The 26,431-nt window shown below is 41.3% G+C and overlaps 2 long non-coding RNA genes across 2 annotated transcripts; one reads left to right on the top strand and one right to left on the bottom strand.

Moving 5' to 3' along the window:
- The first annotated feature begins 1,065 nt into the window (after positions 1-1,065).
- Positions 1,066-16,845, top strand: LOC116355381 (uncharacterized). Its single transcript, XR_004204398.1, has 2 exons — positions 1,066-1,723; positions 10,583-16,845. It is a non-coding gene; the product is annotated as an uncharacterized LOC116355381 (long non-coding RNA).
- On the bottom strand, positions 13,636-26,207 carry LOC116355378 (uncharacterized). The gene is made up of 2 exons (XR_004204394.1): positions 25,435-26,207; positions 13,636-15,681 (listed from the first exon to the last, which is right to left on the bottom strand). It is a non-coding gene; the product is annotated as an uncharacterized LOC116355378 (long non-coding RNA).
- Positions 26,208-26,431: the final 224 nt, after the last annotated feature.

Raw genomic sequence — 26,431 nt, 5'->3', positions numbered from 1 at the left:
CAGAACGTGCACCCTCATCTCCCTCCTCTCGCACACCTGATATCAACATGATATCGATGAGTGATGACAAATAAGTGTTGTGTTCCTTTGTTTAGCGACCCCTACATCTGCAGGTTGTCCTCTAATCAGTGAGGTAAGAGATATCTCCACTTTCCATGTGTTTTTTAAAGTTAGGTTGTCCATGCTGTTGAAACGACCCCCCCCCCCCCCTCCTGATCGATATCAGTGATTTATTGCTATTGTCAAAACAACCGCGTTTTTGGTGTTGTGCAGTTTATAAGGAGCTTGTTTGAAATATCCAAGTAATATGATTATTGTGGCAGATGTTTGTGTACATAGCCCATTTTATGTTTAGGTTTTCAATTTTCCCCAAAAATGTTTTAGGTCCAAATTGCAAAGTTACACCTCACAGTTCTATTTTTGGAGTTGTTACATAAAACCAATCAGAATTCAGAAGAATGATAATGTCAGGTGTGAAGTAATATGGAGGACCAGCCTTTTACCTTTGATGTAAACTACAACAGAAATAACTTCAAATGTAGAGCTTCAAATTAAACCAATCGTTTCCACTCATGACTTGAGTGATTGAAGTAAACCAACATTTTGGAAATACATAATGCCATCTAACCAAATATCAAAGACTGTTAGCTATATGCAGTTATCTTAGCCAGCCAGCTAACATGAGCTATATGCAGTTATCTTATCCAGCCAGCTAACATTAGCTATTTAGCCAACTAGCTATGGTCAGTGAGCTGGAGTCCAACTAATGGAGACCAATTAGAACCCAACTAAAACATGACTGCAGATGAAAAGAGCAGAGACATAGAATCATGGCAAAATCCCCCAAATCTATAATAGATTCCAGATGTCAGTCAGAATGACTACAATTCAGTTACTAAGTCTTTAACCACACCGTGTTGTTACACTGGTGAGTAAAAAACTCACTTGAACTTTTTGTCTGAAAATTAGATATACATTTTATACTCAACTGCGTTACCCACTCCAGTCAGCAGATGGCGAAGTGTGACTTTAAGGCAATGCTGCTGGTGTGACGTATAATCTAGTGGACGGAAAGCTTCTTTCAACATCAGCAACAGTTAGTCAGACACCTCGGTAGCTAGCTAGACAAAATAGCCGAACCAATAAAGCTCTTTAGATGCTTTCGTGAATATTAACCACTGTGTTTTAAACCCTCTTCTGTTGTCTAGTTAGTTATCCGATTTAATTTCATATTTACGGTGTTGTTATTGTTATCAGCTAGCGGGCTGGTTAAGTTAGCATTAGCATAGCTAGCTAACATTCCCGACCATGAGCTCACTAAACTACTCTCGTCCTGCAAAAGAAGAGGACGTCTGCTGGACGGAGAAAGAGGGTCTGTGGCTAAACGTTGTCGTGAAAGAGGAGGAAGAGGATGTCACAATACAAAAACAAGTAGAGGGTGAGGATGTTACAGTGAAAGAAGAAGAGAAAGACGTTTCAGTGAAAGAAGAGGAAGACGCTTTCAGAGTGAAAGAAGAGGATGTTACAGTAAAAGAAGAGGAGGAAGAGAAAGAGGAGGAAGAGAAAGAGGAGGAAGACGTTTTTGGAGTGGAGGAGGGGGAGATGACTGTCACATTGGAAGAAGAATATGAAGAGGAGGACACTGGATATCTGGGCTCTGTTTCCCAAAGGCATGTTAAGGCATCCTATGGTTCTAACGATGAACGGGCCCTGGTTAACACTAGTAAGTACTGTCTTTTTTAAATGTATTTTATTTATTTCACCGTTATTTAACCAGGTAGGCCAGTTGAGACCAAGTTCTCATTTACAACTGCAATCTGGTCAAGATAAAGCAAAGCTGTGCGACACAAACAACACAGAGTTACACATAAACAAACATACAGTCAATAACACAATAGAAAAATCTATGTACAGTGTGTGCAAATGTAGAAGAGTAGGGAGGTAAGGCAATACATAGGCCAACAGAAGCAAAATAATAACAATTTAGCATTTTAACGGTGGAGTGACAGATGTGCAGATGATGATTTGCAAGTAGAGCTACTGGGGTGCAAGAGGATAAATAACAATATGGGGATGAGGTTGTTGGGTGTGCTGTTTACAGATTGGTTGTGTACAGGTACAGTGATCAGTAAGCTGTTCTGACAACTGATGCTTAAAGTTACAGAGGGAGATGTAAGACTCCAGCTTCATTGATTTTTGCAATTCGTTCCAGTCATTGGCAGCAGAGGGCTGGAAGGAAAGGCGGCCAAAGTAAATGTTGGCTTTGGGGATGACCTGTGAAATATACCTGCTGGAGCGTGTGCTACGGGTGGGTGTTACTATGGTGACCAGTGAGCTGAGATAAGGCGGGGCTTTACCTAGCAAGGACTTATAGATGACCTGGAGCCAGTGGGTTTGGCGATGAATATGTAGTGAGGGCCAGGCAACGAGAGCATACAGGTCGCAATGGTGGGTGGTACATGGGGCTTTGGTGACAAAACAGATGGCACTGTGATAGACTGCATCCAGTTTGCTGAGTAGAGTGTTGGAGGCTATTTTGTAAATTACATCGCCGAAGTCAAGGATCGGTAGGATAGTCAGTTTTACGAGGGTATGTTTGGCAGCATGAGTGAAGGAGGCTTTGTTGTGAAATAGGTAACCGATTGTGGATTTAATTTTGGATTGTAGATGCTTAATGTGAGTCTGGAAGGAGAGTTTACAGTCTAATCAGACACCTAGGTATTTGTAGTTGTCAGAACTGTCTAGAGTAGTGATGCTGGGCGGGTGCGGGCAACAATCAGTTGAAGAGCATGCATTTAGTTTTACTAGCATTTAAAAGCAGTTGGAGGGAATTTATGTCAAATATATCACTAGCCACTTTGAACAATTCTACTTAATATAATGTTTACATACCCTACATTATTTATCTCATATGTATACGTATATACTGTACTCTATATCATCTACTGCATCTTTATGTAATACATGTATCAATAGCCACTTTAAACTATGCCACTTTGTTTACATACTCATCTAATATGTATATACTGTACTCGATACCATCTACTGCATCTTGCCTATGCCGCTCTGTACCATCACTCATTCATATATCTTTATGTACATATTCTTTATTCCTTTACACTTGTGTGTATAAGGTAGTAGTTTTGGAATTGTTAGTTAGATTACTCGTTGGTTATTACTGCATTGTCAGAACTAGAAGCACAAGCATTTCGCTACACTCGCATTAACATCTGTTAACCATGTGTATGTGACAAATAAAATTTGATTTGATTTGGGGCTACAAAGGGGTGTTGTATGGCATTGAAGCTCGTTTGGAGGATTGTTAACTAGAGGTCGACAGATTATGATTTTTCAATACCGATACCAATTATTGGAGGACCAAACATGCTGATACCGATTAATAGGCCAATTTTTTTGTGTGTGTGTGTGTGTATTTGTAATAATGACAATTACAACAATACTGAATTAACACTTATTTTAAACTTAATATAATACATCAATAAAATCAATTTAGCCTCAAGTAGATAATGGATAATGAAACATGTTCAATTTGGTTTAAATAATGCGAAAACAGTTTTGGAGAAGAACGTAAAAGTGCAATATGTGCTATGTAAGAAAGCTAACATTTCAGTTCCTTGCTCATAACATGACAACATATGCTGGTGGTTCCTTTTAACATGAGTCTTCATTATTCCCAGGTAAGAAGTTTTAGGTTGTAGTTATTATATAACTATTTCCTTCTATACCATTTGTATTTCATTAACCTTTGACTATTGGATGTTCTTATAGGCACTTTAATATTGCCAGTGTAACAGTATAGCTTCCGTCTCTCTCCTCGCTCCTCCCTGGGCTCGAACCAGCAACACAACGACAACAGCCACCACATTGAATTACCCATGCAGAGCAAGGGAAACAACCACCCCAAGGCTCAGAGCGAGTGAAGTTTGAATTGCTATTAGCTAACTAGCCAGCCTTTCACTTCGGTCACACCAGCCTCATCTCGGGAGTTGATAGGTTTGAAGTCATAAACAGCGCAATGCTTGACGCACAACGAAGAGCTGCTGGCAAAACGCATGAAAGTCCTGTTTGAATGAATGTTTACATGCCTGCTTCTGCCTACCACCACTCAGTCAGATACTTAGATACTTGTATGCTCTGTCAGATTATATGCAACACAGGACACGCTAGATAATATCTAGTAATATCATCAACCATGTGTAGTTAACTAGTGATTATGATTGATTGTTTTTTATAAGATAAGTTTAATGCTAGCTAGCAACTTACCTTGGCTTACTGCATTTGCGTAACAGGCAGTCTCCTTGTGGAGTGCATCGAGAGAGAGGCAGGTCGTTTTTGCGTTGGACTAGTTAACTGTAAGGTTGCAAGATTGGGTCCCCCGAGCTGACAAGGTGAAAATCTGTCTTTCTGCCCCTGAACGAGGCAGTTAACCCAACGTTCTTAGGCCATCATTGAAAATAAGAATGTGTTCTTAGCTGACTTGCCTAGTTAAATAAAGGTGTTAAAAAAACTGCAAATCGGCGCCCAAAAATACCGATTTCCGATTGTTATGAAAACTTGAAATCGGCCCTAATTAATCGGCCATTCCGATTAATCGGTCGACCTCTATTGTTAACACAGTGTCCAAGAAGGGCTAGATGTATACAGAATGGTGTCGTCTGCGTAGAGGTGGATCAGAGAATCACCAGCAGCAAGAGCGACATCATTGATATATACAGAAAAAAGAGTCGGCCCGAGAATTAAACCCTGTGGCAATCCCATAGAGACAGGCCCTCCGATTTGACACACCGAACTCTATCAGAGAAGTAGTTGGGGAACCAGGCGAGGAAGTAATTTGGAAACCAAGGCTATTGAGTCTGCCGATAAGAATGTGGTGATTATCAAATCAAATGTATTTATATAGCCCTTCTTACATCAGCTGATATCTCAAAGTGCTGTACAGAAACCCAGCCGAAAAACCCAAACAGCAAGCAATGCAGGTGTAGAAGCACGGTGGCTAGGAAAAACACAGTGTCTAGCTAAAACCTAGGAAGAAACCTAGAGAGGAACCAGGCAGGCTATGAGGAGTGGCCAGTCCTCTTCTGGCTGTGCCGGGTGAAGATTATAACAGAACATGGCCAAGATGTTCAAATGTTCATAAATTACCAGCATGGTCAAATAATAATAATCACAGTAGTTGTCGAGGGTGCAGCAAGTCAGCACCTCAGGAGGAAATGTCAGTTGGCTGTTCATAGCCGATCATTAAGAGTATCTCTACCACTCCTGCTGTCTCTAGAGAGTTGAAAACAGCAGGTCTGGTGAACAGGTCAGTCATAGCCGCAGGCAGAACAGTTGAAACTGGAGCAGCAGCACGGCCAGATGGACTGGGAACAGCAAGGAGGCATCATGCCAGGTAGTCCAGAGGCATGGTCCTAGGGCTCAGGTCCTCCGAGAGAGAAAGAGAGAATTAGAGAGAGTATACTTAAATTCACACACGGCACCGGATAAGACAGGAGAAGTACTCCAAATATAACAAACTGACCCTAGCCCCCCGACACAAACTACTGCAGCATAAATACTGGAGGTTGAGACAGGAGGGGTCAGGAGACACTGTGGCCCCATCCGATGATACCCCCGGACAGGGCCAAACAGGAAGAATATAACCCCTCCCACTTTGCCAAAGCACAGCCCCCACACCACTCGACAGAGTCGAAAGCCTTGGCCAGGTCGATGAATACGGCTGCACAGTACTGTCTTTTATCGATGGCGGTTATGATATAATTTAGGACCTTGAGCGTGGCTGAGGTGCACTCATGACCAGCTTGGAAACCAGATTGGAGAAGTGGAAAAGGTACGGTGGGATTAGAAATAGTTGGTGACCTGTTTGTTAACTCGCATTTTGAAGATTTTAGAAAAGCAGGGCAGGATGGATATAGGTCTGTAACAGTTTGGGTCTAGAGTGTCTCCCCCTTTGAAGAGGGGGATGACCGCGGCAGCTTTCCAATCTTTGGGGATCTCAGATGATACAAAAGAGAGGTTGAACAGGCTAGTTATAGGGGTTGCAACGATTTTGGAGTATAATTTTAGAAAGAGAGGGTCCAGATTGTCTTGCCCAGCTGATTTGTAGGGATCCAGATTTTGCAACTCTTTCAGCGCATCAGCTGTCTGGATTTGGGTGAAGGAGAAGCGGGGGGGGGGGGGCTTGGGCAGGTTGCTGCAGGGGGTCCTGAGATGTTGGCCGGGGTAGGGGTAGCCAGGTGGAAAGCATGGCCAGCCGTAGAAAAATGCTTATTGAAATGATCGATTATCGTAGATTTATCGGTGGGGACAGTGTTTCCTAGCCTCAATGCAGTGGGCAGCTGGGTGGAGGTGCTCTTATTCTCCATGGACTTTACAGTGTCCCAAAACTTTTTGGAATTAGTGCTACAAGATGCAAATTTCTGTTTGAAAAAGCTAGCCTTAGCTTTCCTATCTGACTGAGTATATTGGTTCATGACTTCCATGAAAAGTTGCATATCGTGGGAGCTATTCGATGCTAATGCAGAACGCAGTCAAGTCTGGGGTGAACCAAGGGTTAAATCTGTTATTAGTTCTACATTTTTTGGATGGTGCATGCCTATTTAAGATGGCATGGAAAACACTTTTGAAGAGCAACCAGGCATCCTCTACTGACGGGATGAGGTAATGTCCTTCCAGGATCCCCGGGCCAGATTGATTAGAAAGGCCTGTTCGTTGAAGTGTTTTAGGGAGCGTTTGCCAGTGATGAGGGGTGTTCGTTTAACTGCGGACCCATCACGCATTCAGGCAGTGAGGCAGTGATTGCTAAGATCCTGGTTGAAGACAGCAGAGGTGTATTTAGTGGGCAACAAGTTGGTCAGGATGATATCTAAGAGGGTGCCCATGGTAACAGATTTAGGGTTGTACCTGGTAGGTCCCTTAATAATTTGTGTGAGATTGAGGGCATCTAGCTTAGATTGTAGGACGGCCGGGGTGTTAAGCACATCTCAGTTTAGGTCACCTAACAGTACTAACTCTGAAGATAGATGGGGGACAATCAATTCACATATCGTTTCCAGGGCACAAATCGGGGCTGAAGGGGGTCAATAACAAGCTGCAATGGTGAGAGACTTGTTTCTGGAAAGATGGATTTTTAAAAGTAGAAGCTCGAATTGTTTGGGTACAGACCTGGATAGTATGACAGAACTCTGCAGGCTATCTCTGCAGTAGATTGCAACTTCGCCCCCTTTGGCAGTTCTATCTTGTCGGAAGATGTTGTAGTTGGGGATGGAAATTTCAGGAATTTTGGTGGCCTTCGTAATTAATGATTCAGACACGACTAGGACATCAGGGTTGGTGGAGTGTGCTAAAACAGTGAATAAAACAAACTTAGGGAGGAGGCTTAAAAATAGAGTCTTAAAAACAGAGGCACAAACTCTTGTTGCAGTTGTTGATCTAATGTGTGGTGTTAAAGGGGAAATCTGCAATAGCTACATTCATATTTAGACTTTTAAATTTGTTTATTTATAGCCATCAATTCTTGAAGAATTGAACACATGCCTCATGAGCTTAGTTTAACTGTTGTACCCAATCAGAACCCACAATAATATTCTTTCACTCCTATGTTTAGAAACAATGTAAACCAACACTGTAGCCTCAACATGGTTAAGTTGGGGCAAGGTGTTCCCCTCAGGGAACTCCACCCCTCCCAGCTGAAAAGGTGGCGCAGGGAATTCAAAAATATTCAAAAATATTATATTATATTAATATTATTCAAAAATATTATTTAGAATTATTTAACTTTCACACATTATCAAGTCCAATACCTCAAATGAAAGATAAACATCTTGTTCATCTACCCATCATGTCAGATTTTTTAAATGTTTTACAGCGAAAACATAACATATATATTTATGTTAGACCACCACCAAATCAAATAAAAAACGCAGCCATTTTTTTCAGCCAAAGATAGTCACAAAAGCAGGATTAGAGATAAAATGAATCACTAACCTTTTGAAAATCTTCATCAGATGACAGTCATATGACATGTTACACAGTACATTTATGTTTTGTTCAATAATATGCATTTTTATATCCACAAATCTCGGTTTACATTGACGCCATGTTCAGAAATTCCTCCAAAATGTCCGGAGGAATTATAGAAAGCTACGCCAGATAACAGAAATACTCATCATAAACTTTGACTAAAGATACATGTTCTACATATAATTAAAGATACACTGGTTCTTAATGCAAACGCTGTGTCAGATCTTTTAAAAATGTTACGGAAAAAGCCTAACATTGCAATAATCTGAGACGGCGCTCAGACGTAACCGCCATGTTGGAGTCAACAAAAATACGAAATTACAACATAAATATTCCCTTACCTTTGATGATCTTTCATCAGAATGTAGTGCAAGGAGTCCTAGTTCCACAATAAATCGTTGTTTTGTTCCATAATGTCCAATACTACTGTCCAAGTAGCTGCATTTGCTAGCACTTTCAGCTCACGTGCCCAAAAATTGACTGCTGGTCCAAGATAACGCGCACGAAAACTTCCAAAATATATATTCCAGGTCAAATAAACTGGTCAAACTAAGTAGAGAATCAATCTTCAGGATGTTATTATCATATATATCCAATAACGTTCCAACCGGATCATACGTTTTCATCTGGAGCTAAATGGAACAGCGGTAGCACTCACAGCAAATGCTCCATTCCACTTTCTACTGAATGAGGACATCTAGTGGAAGGCGTAGGAAGTGCATCCAGATCCATATCTTGTTGGGAAAGGAGGGGGCGATGACGTCAAAGTTGCCCCAACTTTCAGAATTTCACTTCTTGTTTGGAAGATTGCCTGCCCTATGAGTTCTGTTATACTCACAGACTTAATTCAAACAGTTTTAGAAACTTCAGAGTGTTTTGTATCCAATAGTAATAATAATATGCATATATTAGCAATCTAGGACAGAGTTTGATGCAGTTCACTATGGGCACGCAATTCATCCAAAGTGAAAATACTGCCCCCTATCCTCAACAAGTTCCAGGTTTCAAGGCTATACAGTGGAGTTATGCAATGTTTTGGTTGATGGGGTAGTACAGTTGAATATTTGAGACATTTATAAGTTACACTACCGTTCAAAAGTTTGGGGTCACTTAGGGATCTGACCTCAACCCCTCTTTCGCCTAATCCACAGATGTCCTCTCGTATCATTTATCACACTCCTGTGACTCTCTCCCGTCCACCCAGCACATTCCACAGCCACTCTGTCTTTCTACAGATCTCACTCCTTTATATACTCTGTGTCTGATCTATCATGTCTTTAATATCTCAATGTTCAAAGTTTACACTGAATCCACCACTTCTTAGAGCTCGTTTGTGCTGTTCTCTGAAGGGAGTAGTTCACAGCGTTGTACAAGATCTTCAGCTTCTTGGCAATTTCTCCCATGGAATAGCCTTAATTTCTCAGAACAAGTATAGACTGACGAGTTCCAGAAGAAAGTTATTTGTTTCTGGCCATTTTGAGCATGTAATTGAACCCACTAATGCGGATGCTCCAGATACTCAACTAGGATTTTCTAATGATCAATTAGTCTTTTAAAATTATAAACTTGGATTAGCTAACACAACATGCCATTGGAACACAGGAGTGATGGTTGCTGATAATGGGCCTCTGTACGCCTATGTAGATATTCCATTAAAAAAAAACAGCAGTTTCCAGCTACAATAGTCATTTACAACATTAACAATGTCTACACTGTATCAATGGTTATATAGAAAATGGGTCTTTCTATAACTGCAGTGTAGATTTCCTGTGGGGGTCAAATTATTACAGCTGTTGATAAGTCGTTGTATTCAAAGACCTCAATGTCTTGCCAGGAGGGTGCAAGGTGCTGTGTTGTTGTCTGCTGCCAGGACTTGTGTGACGGCCTTTTCCTGCTCCAGGACTGTTTCCATTATCTGCAGTGGAGATCCCCACCTTGTCAGGGATTCTGTGATGAGCTTGTTGAGATGCAGGCCCACCTTGTCGAGGATTCTGTGATGAGCTTGCTAAGGGGCAGGCCCACCATGTCAGCGATTCTGTGATGAGCTTGTTGAGGGGCAGGCCCACCTTGTCAGGGATTCTGTGATGAGCTTGTTGAAGGGCAGGCCCACCTTGTCAGGGATTCTGTGATGAGCTTGTTGAGGGGCAGGCACACCTTGTCAGGGATTCTGTGATGAGCGTGTTGAGGGGCAGGCCCACCTTGTCAGGGATTCTGTGATGAGCTTGTTGAAGGGCAGGCCCACCTTGTCAGGGATTCTGTGTTGAGCTTGTTGTGGGGCAGGCTCAGTTTATCCTGTGCACTTGTCAGGGCCTTCTGCTTCTTCCAACTATAGGAACATGTGCTGACCACTTCCTTGCATTTAATCCATCTATATATTTACATACTACTGTTGTGATTAAGAGAGCTATATTGCATTAGAAAACAGGGTCATTTATATAGTAGGATGTAATCCACTTCAGGCATCACCTTTTACCTTAAATAAACAGTGGATTTCTGCTGTTGTGGTCCTTTAACCATCTGTCTGACTTTGTCTTTCACACAGGAGAGAGACGGGTCTATCGTGGAACCTCTGGGGAGCCTCAACAACCTCATGATGCTGACGAGGCAGAGAAGAGTCTCTCCAGATCAGAACACCTCAAGAAACACCAGCGATCCACAGGGAAGAGAACTCACTGCTGCTCTGACTGTGGGAAGAGATTCACCTCCTCATCAGGCATTAAAATTCATCAGAGAATCCACACCGGAGAGAAATCTTACGGCTGTGATCAATGTGGGAAGAGTTTTGTAAAATATAGACATCTGAAGATACACCAGAGAACACACACAGGAGAGAAATCATATAGCTGTGATCAATGTGGGAAGAGTTTTACTCAGCTAAGCAGCCTGATATCACACCAGAGAACACACACAGGCGAGAAACCTTATAGCTGTACTCAATGTGGGAAGAGTTTTACTCAGCTAGGCATCCTGATATCACACCAGAGAACTGTCGTGACGTTGCATTAGTTAATGTGACAACTGTTGCTCATCGAATGATTAAATGTTTCTAATTGTGTGATTAAATGAATCAAGCATTAACCTGGGGGCACCATGGGAAAATTAGTTTTATTGAGTTTCTATTTCCCAAATTAACTCAAAGAACATCAGAATATCGATTTTACAACAGTCGCTAATGAATCAGTTTCCTTCATTCTGAACGTTGTATAATCCGGGAATCTGCACGGACCCGGGTCTCACCAATGAGTTCGTACCACACCAATCTTAGTTGAGTATTTATTTACTAGAAAGCTAAAATGATGATAAAAGATACACATACACCAAAAACACATTCTAGGTTATTGATTAGAACCTAGTATAACGGGCCAACACACTATGGCGCGTGTTACCCAAAATGGGGATTTAAAAGAGAGAGAAAAAGAGAAAGTACACGAGAGAAATATACATTTGGGTGCATTTGTCAGCTGTGCTTATTTTAACCCTAGCCTTGCCCCAAACTGCCGCTCTTATGGGTCAGAATATAATGATGTAATTACCTGTGGGGGGGTCTCAGATGCGAAGCTCCACGTGGGTCGTTTAGGCTTCTCAATGACGCACTTCTCCGGCGCAACTCTCTGGTCGTCCTCACGATGTCAGTGTCCATTTGGTCTGATTCCTCGCCCTTGCTCTGGGAGGAGTCTTCTGAGGACAGACCGATCTGTAGCTCAGGGCTCACAGCATAGGAGTGAAACAGTGTAGATACCACGATTTGATGGAGAGTGGAGGTTAGGTGGTCCGGCTTGAATTCACCCGCTGAGACACAGCTACTCATCAGTAGCATGGGTAGAAAAAGATGTCTTTGTCTTCAACCTTGGGTTGAGTTTTTGGTTCGTTGACTTTTTAGACCTTGGCTGCAGCTTGGGTCACTTAGTCTGATCTGTTCATTCTGCCTCACAGGTCTTATACCCTCGGGTCAGAAGTGGGCGTAACCGCCTTTAGGGCTATTCTCTGGGCGTACCAAGTCAAGAGGCATGGTCTAGATTTTACTCAAATCCAATTTTAGACAACTAACTTCACATTTAGTCTTTACCAAAACATTCTCTTTGATTTGGACATTTTCCACACAACGTCCAATGTATAAACATCAAGAGTATCCTAGGAAAACTCTTACAGTTACAATGTTTTTGTGATAACGTAATCTATTAACCTATAATAACAAAACAAAAATGACATATTGTCATGACCACCATTGTGGCTGACGGAAATCATTGTTCCAAAGTCTTTTTATTGCATTTTTAATGTTCTGAGGCTGGTTCTCCATAGTGAGAGGACAAAGGAATGTTGTCTGTGGCCTAAGATTTACCATCGGTGTGAGGGGTCATAAAACCCCCACATCTTCAGACCCCTAGATCTCTCCTCCTCTGTTGGGGGTGAGAGATAAACTGTAGGGTTGTGGTCTCCTGTAACCTGACCACACCAGAGAACACACACAGGAGCGAAATCCTATAGCTGTGATCAATGTGGGAAGAGTTTTGTTCAATCTAGCCATCTGAAGATACACCAGAGAACACACACAGGAGAGAAACCTTTTTTGCTGTACTCAATGTGGGAAGAGTTTTGTTCAATCTGGTGATCTGACAGTACACCAGAGAACACACACAGGAGAGAAATCGTATAGCTCTAATCAATGTGGTAAGAGTTTTGTTTCATCTATGGGTCTGACAGTACACCAGAGAACACACACAGAATAGAAATCGTATAGCTCTAATCTATGTGGGAAGAGTTTTACTCAGTCAACCAGCCTGGTACAACAACAGAGAACACATACAGGAGAGAAATATCTTAGCTGTGACCAGAGATAATCTGATAAAAGATCACAGATCAAATATCAGAAAGTACATACATGAAGGAGTTGTTTCATGATATCAATGAATTAATGTCACAATGTAAAATATTTTAACATTGTAGAAGGAGTATTTTAATAATGTCACAATGTTGAAGCTTAAATGTTTGCCCCTTTATCAATTGATTTCAACATGATATGGATATTAGCCTCAGGGGAAAATCCAGACTCTGATTTGATAGTTGTGTTGTGTTACACTTACCACGTTGGTGACCCACTGGAATCAAAATGTAACACTTCAAAATGTAGCTAGCGGTTTTCTACAAATTGTCCTCCAACCAGTGATATTTACATTATTCCCAAATTCCGTGTGGTTTTTGAGCTGTTAGTTTTAACAGGACGTGCAACCTCATCTCCCTCCTTTTGCACAGTTGATTTCAATATGATATCGATGAGTGATGACAAATAAGTGTTGTGTTCCTTTGTTTAGTGATCCCTAAATTGAAATGCATCACACCAAAATGTAGCTGACTGTCTTCTGCAGGTTCTCCTCTAACCAGTGAGGTTAAAGATATCTCCCATTTCCATGTGTTTATTTTAGTTGTGTTAGTTTCAAGAACACATAAAACCTAATCGAAATCATGGATTTATTGCTACTTGTCAAAGCAACAGTGTTTTTGGTGCTTGTGCAGTTTATACGGTGCTTGTTTAAAAAAATACAAGTAATATGATTATTGTGGCAGATGTTTGTGTACATAGTACATTTTATGTTTAAGTTTTCAATTTATCCCAAACTGTTTCTGCATATTGGTTATTGATTTGGACACGTTAACACTGTGTTTTGACATTGCGCTATCCCACCTAGCAAAATGTAATTGAAAAAGTGTTGAAAAGAAGACTATGCCCGACGTCCAATATACGTTCGGTTGAAAATATGTATTTTCTGGTAGTTTTTTCAGTGACTTGAAAATAATTTCAATTTACTTGCAGGTAGCCTAGTGGTTAGAGCGTTGGGCCGTCATTGTAAGCCAGAAGTTGTTCTTAACTGACTTATTTACAATGATGATCTACCGGGGAACAGTGGGTTAACTGCCTTGTTCAGGTGCAGAATGACAGATTTTTACCTTGTCAGCTCGGGATTCAATCCAGCAACCTTTCGGTTCCTGTTAAATGAAGGTTAAAATAAATAAATAAATACACATGGATGCAGTATAATAAATTGGTCTATAATCAATTTTATTAACCATCCTTCATCATTCATGTATTTCTTGACAACATTCAAGTGCTAATTGTCTTAATTCCACTACTGAAGAAGCATGACTCAAATCACCTACTCATATTTCAAACATTCAGCCTGACAAAAGATACATGTTTTATTAATCAATGCCTCACCATTAAGTTAATTATTGCCAACACATTAACAAAGGGGTGTATATTTGGTTTTGATAATTAATATTTACAGTTCATGTAACATTTAGTAATTATTTGTGCAACCAACTGACAATTTTTGGGTACAATTATATTGACATTGTTGCCCTGCTTTTAGAATATCAGGGTTCATTCTCAGATGTACCAACCCAAATGTACTAGAGCATGACATTGGGGACTGGGCCCAGATCCAACAACATGTCTATCCAGTGAATCCTAAAAAAAGAGAGAGAGAAGCTCTGCAGTGATGTGGAAAGTTACTACCGATATTGCAGGAGTTTCCTCTTGAAATCAGACATGTCTGTGGTAAGGACTACTTGGTTGCTGATTGTCTCAAGGGTGGGCAGTTAAAAATATTTGTGTTATGCGTTTAGCCAGTGGGTTGCCATGGATCACAATTTTGACTGCATGTTTTTCTGTATTGGAGATGAGTTTTGTTTGGGCTCGTTCCAAGGGGACGAGAGTTACAGAAGCTAGTGAGTTTTAGGAAGAGGAGAGTTCTGGAAGCTAGTGAGTTTTAGGAAGAGGAGAGTTCTTCATGTTTTTAATTTTTGACAGCCAGTTCATAGTTGATTATAATGTGAAATAGAAAAATATAGGATATATTTGTTGTCCTAAGGGGGAAGGTGTTACAGGCTTTGGTTTTTAGCACGTAGGACGCACAGATTGGTGTCACCTCGTTAGTCAGTATGTGTTACACCTGTGCTGGCTTGTCCATCTCGTTAGTGGGAAGGTGTTTCACCTGAGCTGGTCCAGGTTCTATTTAAGAGTGTCTGGCCCAGTGCTCCAGTTGTCTTGATAGATGTGGAGAGTCAACACCTTTTTGGTTTTCTTCCTGTCTTTAAGTTTGTTGTGGGTTTTTCTTTTGTTTGACTCTTCTTGGGCAGATTTGGTGGGTGTCTTTTATGTCCCAGTTGTTGTTACTAGTTAACTTTCAGTGTACACCCCCATAGTGTATTTCAGAACCCCTCCTAAAACCACACCTGTAGTTTTGGTTGTTGTCAATGACTCTTTGTTAGATCCCTCTTCTATGTAAAGGACATTTTTGGTTTTCTTTCTGAGAAACACAAACAATGGAGTAAAACAAGCTTCAAGATTGCATCCAATTCTTACTATTTTAATTGATGGTATTTCCATAGAATGCTCAGTCTTTCAGTTGTTAATCTTGTTTTTTTTTTATCCACTTATGTTTGATTGGTAAATAATTGTTTATTTTCATTTTTTCCTGTGAAGCCATTGCATTGCATCCATGTCTGAACTGTGCTGTATAAATAAAGCTTGTTTTGATAACATATTACCAAAAACACCACCCCCGGCTCTACCAGGGGCTTGAGGTGGTCTCCCACAGCTCTGCTTATGTTATGTGGCCTTGCTAATCCATGTCTTGACTGCCCCTGCAACACAAAAAGAAACACATTCAGTCATATTATATAAAACACTCAAAGTAATGGATATGGAGCATCTATGGCCTACATCTACACCTGGCACCTAAATGTGACTTCTGTCATCCGATCACTCTAAGCTGCATTAGGTTCAGATCTACCAGGATGGGCCTATGACAGTCTGGATGCAGTCAGGCCACTGAATAGAAATATTCAATGTAAAGAGATGGGGTGAAAAGTACACTTGACACAAATTACCTTCATAATATCAAAGAACAAATGTTTGTGTCTGAGGGGAAATTAACTTTCATACAGCCAAAAGGGGTGAGAAATTACACCAATATCAGTGAATAACTTGCACTAATGTAAATAAACATAGATGATGGAACATATTCCCTTTTGCTGACGTGATGAACCGCTAAGGGGACATACAGTATATCACAAAAGTGAGTACACCCCTCACATTTTTGTAAATATTTGAGTATATCTTTTCATGTGACAACACTGAAGAAATTACACATTGCTACAATGTAAAGTAGTGAGTGTACAGCTTGTATAACAGTGTAAATTTGCTGTCCCCTCAAAATAACTCAACACACAGCCATTAATGTCTCAATCGCTCAATCCCACCCTCACTGGGTCTTCAGAGGAAAGGAAGGCTGAGGGGGGATGGAAGGATGAATGGATCAGTCAGTCAATAAAGTGTAGAGCTGCTGTCTATGTTGTCTGACAAAATCACTATTTTAGTAGTTTATTAAAGTAAATTAGACTTTATGACCGCTGAATACCAACGATCAATCACTTAGATCATGTATTTTCAGGTAGAGATACATCCTTGGGACGTCCCTAGCCCGTCTAAATTGACATTTTAAAATGGTTAAGGTAGGGGATAGGGTAGGGATGTCCCAAGGATCCCGGATAGCATTGACCGTTGTGCATTCTTCTGTATCTTTTACATAGCAGGTGATGGGTTCTGACTTCTGAAATTGAAAATATTAAATATCGTTATTCATGTCACTGTTTGAGAGAGGGGAATGTAGAATGTTTACATTCTGTCAAAATGTCTGTAAATATCAGTAAGGAGGAGACTTAGCATAAAGGGTTAAATACCAGCGCTTGTGTCTTGGTCTTATGCAGCTGTGACTCAGTGGGTGAATAAACTTGGTTTGAGCTTTACTTATCGTCTGAGTTTTTACTCTTTATTTACAACTTAACTCGGGTGTAAAAGAAACACAGACAAGACAAGTAGGCGCGCAGTGGATTTTGGTCATTGTAGTTAATTACAACGTTTTATGCGCTAAACTATGTAGAATATTGGCCTGTTGGAAACTACAACTCTACAACATCACAGTTCATTCTGGGTCTGATTTATCTCAAGAGAAACTACAACACACTACTAGTTCACACAGTTCAGACTGGATCTGATTGATCTCTAGAGAAACTACAACTCCTTACTACATCACACAGTTCAGGCTGGATCTGATTTATCTCTGTGCAATGTTGTGAGGGAAAAATCGATGTTCGCCTCTTTAAGTTGATATGAATTCTAATGTGTTGTTTGTCTGGGTGTGCAACCACACACCCTCTCGGCAGACAGGCCAAAGGAGCATGGCTTGCCCCAATTCAGGGAACATTTGATCTACTTCAGAGGAACTGTGTCTAGAGTGATTTCCTGTTGTTTTGACACCTCACTGGTAAACTAGAATAACTAGCTGTTGCTACAGAACGAACAATTCAGTTAGTCTGTGTCTCGTTCTCCACACATGTACACATACCAAGATCACGTGTTTTCTATATGCACAAGATAGTTTGACTATATAAGACTTCAGAACTCCTTGTGTCATCGAGCTCTCGGCCTTCCACCTTAGAGTGTAGGGCTGACCAGCTACATTATTGAAATTCTTATCAAATAAAGGTTGATTGTATGAAGAAATAACAAAGTCTCTCCTGATTGGTTAGATTTTCCACCACAATGTGCAGTAGGCTTTTTCAATACCAACAACGATGGACCAGACTCGAAGTACAGAATGAATGACTGACTGCCCAGATCAACATCAGTTCACCGTCTCACCTCATACTGTATTGGAGCAGCAGCAGCTGACTGCCCAGTTCAACATCATAGTTTAGGAGACAAAGCTGAACGATTTATTATTATGTCTATGCTGTCTGACTATGTGTGTTTTTGCTATAAAGGATCTCAGCTGCAATGTGTAAGGAACTCTCAGAGAATTCATTGATAGACACTGAATTGATCTGAGAGTCACAGGGTTGTGATAGAGCTCATATAATTAAAGATGGACTTTGATAACTAACTGACTTGTGTGTGGTTTGCTCTCATGATTTGGTAAAGAGGAAATTTCCATGACACACCTTCCCACTAACGAGATGGACAAGCCAGCACAGGTGTAACACATACTGACTAACGAGGTGACACCAATCAGTGCTCCCTGCGTGCTAACGAGCTATACGTGCTAAATAAAGTCCAACCTCAAAACATAAATGTAAAAACCAAAGCCTGTAAAACCTTCCCCTTTAAGACAATATATCCTATATTTTTGATGGACGAGTTTGCTCACCACCAACAGAAAACAACTTCCATTTCCACTTCCAACTTCCATTATAATCAACGACAATGCTTCACCTTCAAAAATATAAACATGGCGTCTACTGGCTCGCAACAATTAACACGTATTTCTAAATAATAATAGACAATATTATTAATTTTCTAAATGTTCTTTACACAATCCGAACTCACAAGCTTCTAGAACTCTAGTGCACTTTTTATAAAAGTGGACTAATGAATGTAAAAATAATTAAACAATTGTCTTAAAATGAGCAAGAAAAATCATATTTTGTCTTGTTTTCACATTAGTAGTAACATCGATGATTGTAGGCTAGAAATAAGTTATTCATGTTGTTGAAACTCTAAGCAGTGTGCCAGAAGACCTTGGGTCTCCAATATAGGCCCCTTTCTGTGTTTGCTAAAATTGCGGCACGAGGGCGATGCACATGCAATTTAGTTGTAGAAACTCCTCCCTGCTAATGAGGAAACCGATAGTTATGGATGTAGTATATCTGCCTGCAGCAAAAATGGTGAACAAAGATATTAGTTTTTCACAATGTTTTCTGAATGTGAATGGGGGAAAACTCAGGGGAGTAACCTCCATTTACAGGTTGCTTATGAGTGCATTTCACACTACTTTGGATTATAATTGTAAGGCTCGTTTGAATGTCCTGCTTAATATAATGTTTGTGTCATCCTCGCAAGTCAACTGCTTTATATTTAAAAAAACACTTCAACCAGGAAAATACTCTTTGGCTAGCTTTTCCATCAGCCTGACAATGAGGGTTTGTAAACTAAGTGTTTGCCAAATTGGCCCATAACTTCACCTAACAACAACATAGACCTACTGTTGGGCCCATAACTTTACCTAACAACAACATAGACCTACTGTAGGACCCCAACGTCACCTATGTCATGATGTTTGTCATTTGACTGGCATTCAGACAATGATTTCCTGGATCAGCTGATGATAGTTGAACATGTGACTGTAACTAAACAGCTACAGTATTAAGAATGTGTAATTATTGAAGAACCACATTAATAACAGTATCCATTTGGGTGTTGTCAATAAAGTAAAGATTTTTTTAAATTATTTTTTACTTCACCAGATAGGCCAGTTGAGAACAAGTTCTCATTTACAACTGCGACCTGGCCAAGATAAAGAAAAGCAGTGTGACACAAACAACAACACAGAGTTACATGTGGGATAAACAAATGTACAGTCAATAACACAACAGAAATATTTATATACAGTATGTGCAAATGGAGTGAGGTAAGGCAAATAGGCCATAGTAACTTAGTAATTACAATTTAGCAAATGAACTTAAATAAAAACATGTGGATGAGGTAGGCAGTTGGATGGGCTATTACAGATGGGCTGTGTACAGCTGCAGCGATTGGTAAGCTGCTCAGATAGCTGATGCTTAAAGTTAGTGAGGGAGATATAGGTCTCCAACTTCAGCGATTTTTGCAATTCGTTCCAGTCATTGGCAGCAGAGAACTGGAAGGAAAGGCGGCCAAAGGAGGTGTTGGCTTTGGGAATGACCATTGAGATATACCTGCTGGAGCGCGTGATATGGGTGGGTGTTGCTATGGTGACCAGTGAGCTGAGTTACGGCGGAGCTTTACCTAGCAAAAACTTATAGATGACCTGGAGCCAGTGGGTTTGGCGACGAATATGTAGAGAGGGCCAGCCGACGGGGGCATACAGGTCACAGTGGTGGGTGGTATATGGGGCTTTGGTGAAAAAACAGACGACACTGTGATAGACTGCATCCAGTTTGCTGTGTAGAGTGTTGGAGGCTATTTTGAAAATAACATCGCCGAAGTCAAGGATCGGTAGGATAGTCAGTTTTACGAGGGTATGTTTGGCAGCGTGAGTGAAGGAGGCTTTGTTGCTAAATAGGAAGCCGATTCTAGATTACATTTTGGATTGGAGATGCTTAATATGAGTCTGGAAGGAGAGTTTACAGTCTAGCCAGACACCTAGGTATTGGTAGTTGTCCACATATTATAAGTCAGACCATTTAGGAGATGCATTTAGTTTTACTTGCATTTAAGAGCAGTTGGGGGCCACAGAAGGAGTGTTGTATGGCATTGAAGCTTGTTTGGAGGTTTGTTAACAGTTTCCAAAGAAGGGCCAGATGTATACACAATGGAGTCGTCTGCATAGAGGTGGATCAAGGAATCACCCGCAGCAAGAGCAACATCATTGATATATACAGAGAAAAGAGTCGCCCCAAAAATTTTGCCCTGTGGCACCCCCATAGAGACTGCCAGAGGTCCGGACAACAGGCCCTCCGATTTGACACACTGAACTCTGAGAAGTAGTTGGTGAACCAGGCGAGGCAGTCATTTGAGAAACCAAGGATGTTGAGTCTGCCGATAAGAATACGGTGATCGACAGATTCGAAAGCCTTGGCCAGGTCGATGAAGATGGCTGCACAGTACTGTCTTTTATCAATGGTGGTTATGAAATCGTTTAGGACCTTGAGCGTGGCTGAGGTGCACCCGTGACCAGCTCGGAAACCGGATTGCACAGCGGAGAAGGTACGGTGGGATTTGAAATGGTCGGTGATCTGTTTATTAACTTGACTTTCGAAGGACGGCCGGGGTGTTAAGCATATCCCAGTTTAGGTCACCTAACAGAACGAACTCTGAAGATAGATGGGTGGCAATCAATTCACATATGGTGTCCAGGGCACAGCTGGGAGCTGAGGGAGTCTATAAACAGGCAGCAACAGCGAGAGACTTTCTGGAGAGATTAATTTTTTTAATTAGAAGCTCGATATGTTTGGGCATGGACCTAGAAAGTATGAGAGAATTCTGCAGGCCATCTCTGCAGCATATTGCAACTCCTTCCTCTTTGGCAGTTCTATCTTGATGAAACATTTTGTAGATGAGGATGGAAATTTCTGAATTTTTGGTGGCCTTCCAAAGCCAGGATTCAGACACGGCAAGGACATACATAAAGGTTGGCGAAGTGTGCTAAAGCAGTGAGTCAAACAAACTTAGGGAGGAGGCTTCTGATGTTAACATGCATGAAAACAAGGCTTTTACAGTTACAGAAGTCAACAAATGAGAGCGCCTGGGGGAGACACAGGGCCTGGGTTAACCTCTACATCACCCGAGGAACAGAGTGGGATGAGGGTACGGCTAAAGGCTATCAGAACTGGTTGTCTAGTGCGTTGGGAACAGAGAATAAAATGAGCATATTTTTGGGTGTGTTAGGATAGATTCAGGGCATGTACAGACAGGGGTATGGTAGGGTGCCAGTACAGTGGAGGTAAATCTAGGCATTGAGTGATGATAGGAGGTTGCATCTCTGGAGGCACCAGTTAATTAAGCAAGGTGAGGTCACCGCATGTGTGGGACAAAAGAGTTCTCTGAGGCATGTTGAGTGGGACTAGGGGCTCTGCAGTAAAATAAAACAATGATAACTAACCTAAACAACAGTATGCAAGGCAAATTGACAGAGAGGGACATAAAACGATGCATAAAGCAATCACAGGTGTTGACTGGGAGAGCTAGCTAAGACAACAACAGGTAAGACAACAACAGTTCATCAGCTAAGACAACAACTGGTAAAATGGCGATGCATGGGCAGAGGGCCAGTTAACTACACACAGGGCCTGAATTTGAGGCTGGGGCCGACAGATAAACAAAACAAACAAAATGGAGTACTGTGATTAATGAACAGTCCAGCAGGCATCAGCTATGTAGCCAAGTGATCATAGGGTTCAGTGAAGAGCAATATATGAACCAGGGAAGCCGTTAGGTAGTCATTACTACGCTAGCCGGGAGAGGCGCCTGGGTCCAGGCTAACTGGTGCTAGATTCGGGACAAGGGCGACGTCCGGCAAAGGCCGGTTGAGGGCACATCGGACGGAATTACGTCGGCAGACCAGTTGTGATGGATCGGCGGGGCTCCGTGTTGACAAAGGGTCCAGGCCAATTGGCAAAAGAGGTATTGTAGCTGGAGTAATTTTGTTTGCTAGCCGGGAGATGCACCTAGCTCGAGGCTCACTGGTGCTAGCTTCGGGACAAGGGCGTTAGCCACTATAGCCAATCCAGTGCAAAGGTCCAGAGCTTACGGCAGGAATCCGGTGATGTAGTGGATTCTAGTCGTCTTAGTGAAGAGTCTGGGAGGCATCAGCTGTGTAGCCGAGAGATCATAGGGTCCACTGAGCAGGCCGGGAGATGGGCCTGGCTCAAGGCTAGCTTCGGGGCTGGGCCCCTCGGTGGCAGCTAGCTAGCTACGATTATCCGGTGTAATGGTCCAGAGCTTACGGCAGGAATAACATGATGTAGTGGAGAAAAACAGTCCGATATGCTCAGGGTTGATATCGCGCTGTGCAAACTGGAAGGTATTATCCAGGCTAAAAGCGGTTGGTGTCTGAGCTAAAAAGGTAAAGGCCGCTAGCAGTGGCTAACAATGACTAAATAGCTAGTAGCTAATCAGCTGGTTATCTTCTGATGGCTAGCTTCTGATGGCAGTTCTAGCTATAAGGTCTAAAAAATTGCAGATTCGTATCACATTGGGTGAGGCGTATTGCCGGAAGGTATATTTAAAATTCCCAGCGCAAGATAAGGAGCCACTAATTGATACATAGTTTAAGTGCATTTCAGAATACAAAAAAACTGTACGACAGCATGATCCCGTATTTAAGTTGAAGTTCATCATATGACAAGCGTAACGTTGTGACTATAACTACTGTTCCCTGAAGGAGGGAAACAAGGTACAACATACTATTAAATTCACACCTTGCTGGAAGCTCCACCTTTTACAGGTGATGAGCGTGATGCTCAGGTTTATTCCTTAAATTTAATACCACTCTTCACCGACCCAGGAAGGGGGTGTTGTACCTCGTTTCCCCCCTTCAGGGAACAGTCATTATAGTGTTTGGTTCTAATTTTTCAGAGTAAATAACTCATACTATGGGAAATACATTCATCCCCCTTGCTGACCCAAACAGATACTAAATGAAACGGTCCCTGGCAGACCACCCAGACCTAACCCCGCAAGATGCGTCAGTTGTCAATTTATTGTCTCTTGTTTGAAACACTCCTGTCAATGTTGAGTAAGAATGCACACTTAATTACGCATATAGAAGTAGGACTAGTCTACCCGGCCTGCGCGGAAATGTAGGCCTATAAATGTGCCAATTTGGGGATGTCTGATAGTATTTCTGTTTGTCTTAACGCACCACCACTAATGAGTTGTGGAGCTTCTCAAATACATTTTTTCTTCACCTCAAACAGCAAGTAAACAAAGTCTAATCAAAATCAAATGCGAATGACAACAGTTCCTCAAAGTATTTTCGTAAAACATTTCCAGCTCTCACCATTTCGATAACCACTTGGCATGAAAGGGAAAAATGTAAAGTTCTGATCCAGTGGAAATGTCATAAAATACCTGATGACTTCTTATCCTTTGCAAAAATAGCCGACAGCTATGTCTGTCCCGAACTCACTGGCGCAGGGAAACTGAGGGCCCAGAATATTTTATACAATGTTTCAAGTTTCAGAGGACCCTTTTGATAGTTGATACAATGTTTCAAGTTTGTTGTAGACAGGCCATGTGCAGCCAAAGTGATTTCTAGGATATTTATTCTTATCAGAATATTTTCTACCTGAAAAATGAAATGTATTTATTTGTTGGCTTTATGTACGCTATTTTTTTTACATAGTTGGCAATGGCAAAAAAAGTTACTTTTAGATTTGTAAAATGTTCATTTAGATTTAGATAGAATGTAGATTAATTACAGACAATAATTTTGAGATAACATTATAAATTAAATTGTTCCAAAAAAATGTGCATATGAAAATCATAACGGGCACACAGATTGGTAGAAATGGTTAGATAATTTGGCACTCCAACCGGAAAAGGTTGCCGACCGCTGGTGTAGTCTATTACTAGTCTATCTGTAGTTTATTAGTCTATTACTGAAAACTTCAGGAGCAGAACGGCAGAATTTACAAAGTCCAGCAGCGGGGGGCGGGGGCAGCGTATCCTAGTGGTTAGAGCGTTGGACTAGTAACCTAAAGTTTTCTAGATTGAATCCCCGAGGTGACAAGGTACAAATCTGTCATTTTGCCCCTGAACAAGGCAGTTAACTCACTGTTCCTAGGCTATCACTGACTTGCCTAGTAAAATAAAGGTAAAATACAAATTTTTAAAAAGGTTGTTGATGACTGGCTCCCTCTAGTCATTTGTGTGTGTTATTTCTTTAATCAAATAGCGTGCTTAAAGCATCAGACAAGTTCAGAACATATAGATTTTATACAAACACATTGGGCGATTTTTAGAAAGAACAGATGGCTCTTGGTTGACCAAGAGTTAGTTGTTAGTTAGTTGGGGACAGCACTAGAACATGATTTTGGGGCTCCCGCTTGAGGCATCACTACAGACACCCGGGTTAAACTATCATTATGACATCATGGATGGCCAGTCCTTGTATTTATAGTGTAGTGAATTCAGGGGGTAGCCCTGAGCTTAACTCAAACCTGTGTCCAGCGACTGTCAAGTCAACACCTTATAACTGTTACGCCAAGATGTCTGAACTTCTTGACGAGTTCGCTAGGTATTGGGTTACGGTTTCTAAAATAAATCAAATCAAATTTTATTTGTCACATACACATGGTTAGCAGATGTTAATGCGAGTGTAGCGAAATGCTTGTGCTTCTATTTCCGACAATGCAGTAATAACCAACAAGTAATCTAGCTAACAATTCCAAAACTACTACCTTATAGACACAAGTGTAAGGGGATAAAGAATATGTACATAAAGATATATGAATGAGTGATGGTACAGAGCGGCATAGGCAAGATACAGTAGATGGTATTGAGTGCAGTATATACATATGAGATGAGTATGTAAACAAAGTGGCATAGTTAAAGTGGCTAGTGATACATGTATTACATAAAGATGCAGTAGATGATATAGAGTATAGTATATACGTATACATATGAGATGAATAATGTAGGGTATGTAAACATTATATTAGGTAGCATTGTTTAAAGTGGCTAGTGATATTTTACATAATTTCCCATCAATTCCCATTATTAAAGTGGCTGGAGTTGAGTCAGTGTGTTGGCAGCAGCCACTCAATGTTAGTGGTGGCTGTTTAACAGTCTGATGGCCTTGAGATAGAAGCTGTTTTTCAGTCTCTCGGTCCCAACTTTGATGCACCTGTACTGACCTCGCCTTCTGGGTGATAGCGGCGTGAACAGGCAGTGGCTCGGGTGGTTGTTGTCCTTGATGATCTTTATGGCCTTCCTGTGACATCGGGTGGTGTAGGTGTCCTGGAGGGCAGGTAGTTTGCCCCCGGTGATGCGTTGTGCAGACCTCACTACCCTCTGCTTTCCAATTTGCTTACCGCCAGTGAACGGTTTCTCAAAACCATCTTACGGTTAAGTTACCTTTGGAACCATTGAATGCCTTAAGATGCGTTTGGGAAACCGGGACCAGGTATCCAGTTTCCTCCTCTTCTTCCTCCTCCTTTTTGGGTGTGGCAGTCATCTCCCCCTCTTTCACTCCAAAAACTGCATCCTGCTCTCCTTTTACTGGAACATCCTCCTCCTCTTTCACTCTGAACGTATCTTCCGATTCTTTCACAGTAACAGCCTCACCCTCCACTTCTTGTTTGACTGTGATATCCTCCTCTTTCTCCATCCAGCAGACCTCATCTTCTTTAGCAGGAGGAGAGTAGCTTAGTGACCTCATGGTCGAGGATGTTAGCTAGCTAGGCTAATGCTAACTTAACCAGCCCGCTAGCTGACGAATGACAACACGGTAAATATGAAATTTAATCGGATAACTAACTAGACGACAGAAGTGGGTTTAAAACACAGTGGCTAATATCAACTAAAGCGTCTAAAGAGCTGTATTGGTTCAGCTATGTTGTCTAGCAAGCGACCGAGGTGGCTGACTAACTGTTGCTGCTGTTGAAAGAAGCGTTCCGTCCACTAGATTATATGTTACACTAACAGCATTGCCTTAAATTCCAAGACTGCCACCTGCTGACTGGAGTGGGTAACGCAGTTGAGTTAAATGTAGATTTGAATTATTTTGTAACACCATGTAGGAGCAGTATAGACCTAGTCTGTTCATTATATACATCTACATGATGTATTGTTACACCATGTAGCAGCAGTATGGAGGTACAAATTGGTGAACAAATTGTTGACACCCATGAT

Source organism: Oncorhynchus kisutch, linkage group LG20 (assembly GCF_002021735.2).
Source record: "Oncorhynchus kisutch isolate 150728-3 linkage group LG20, Okis_V2, whole genome shotgun sequence".
NCBI lineage: Eukaryota > Metazoa > Chordata > Actinopteri > Salmoniformes > Salmonidae > Oncorhynchus > Oncorhynchus kisutch.
Note: the sequence above shows the minus strand (reverse complement) of the source record. Positions and strands in the feature narration are given on the sequence as shown.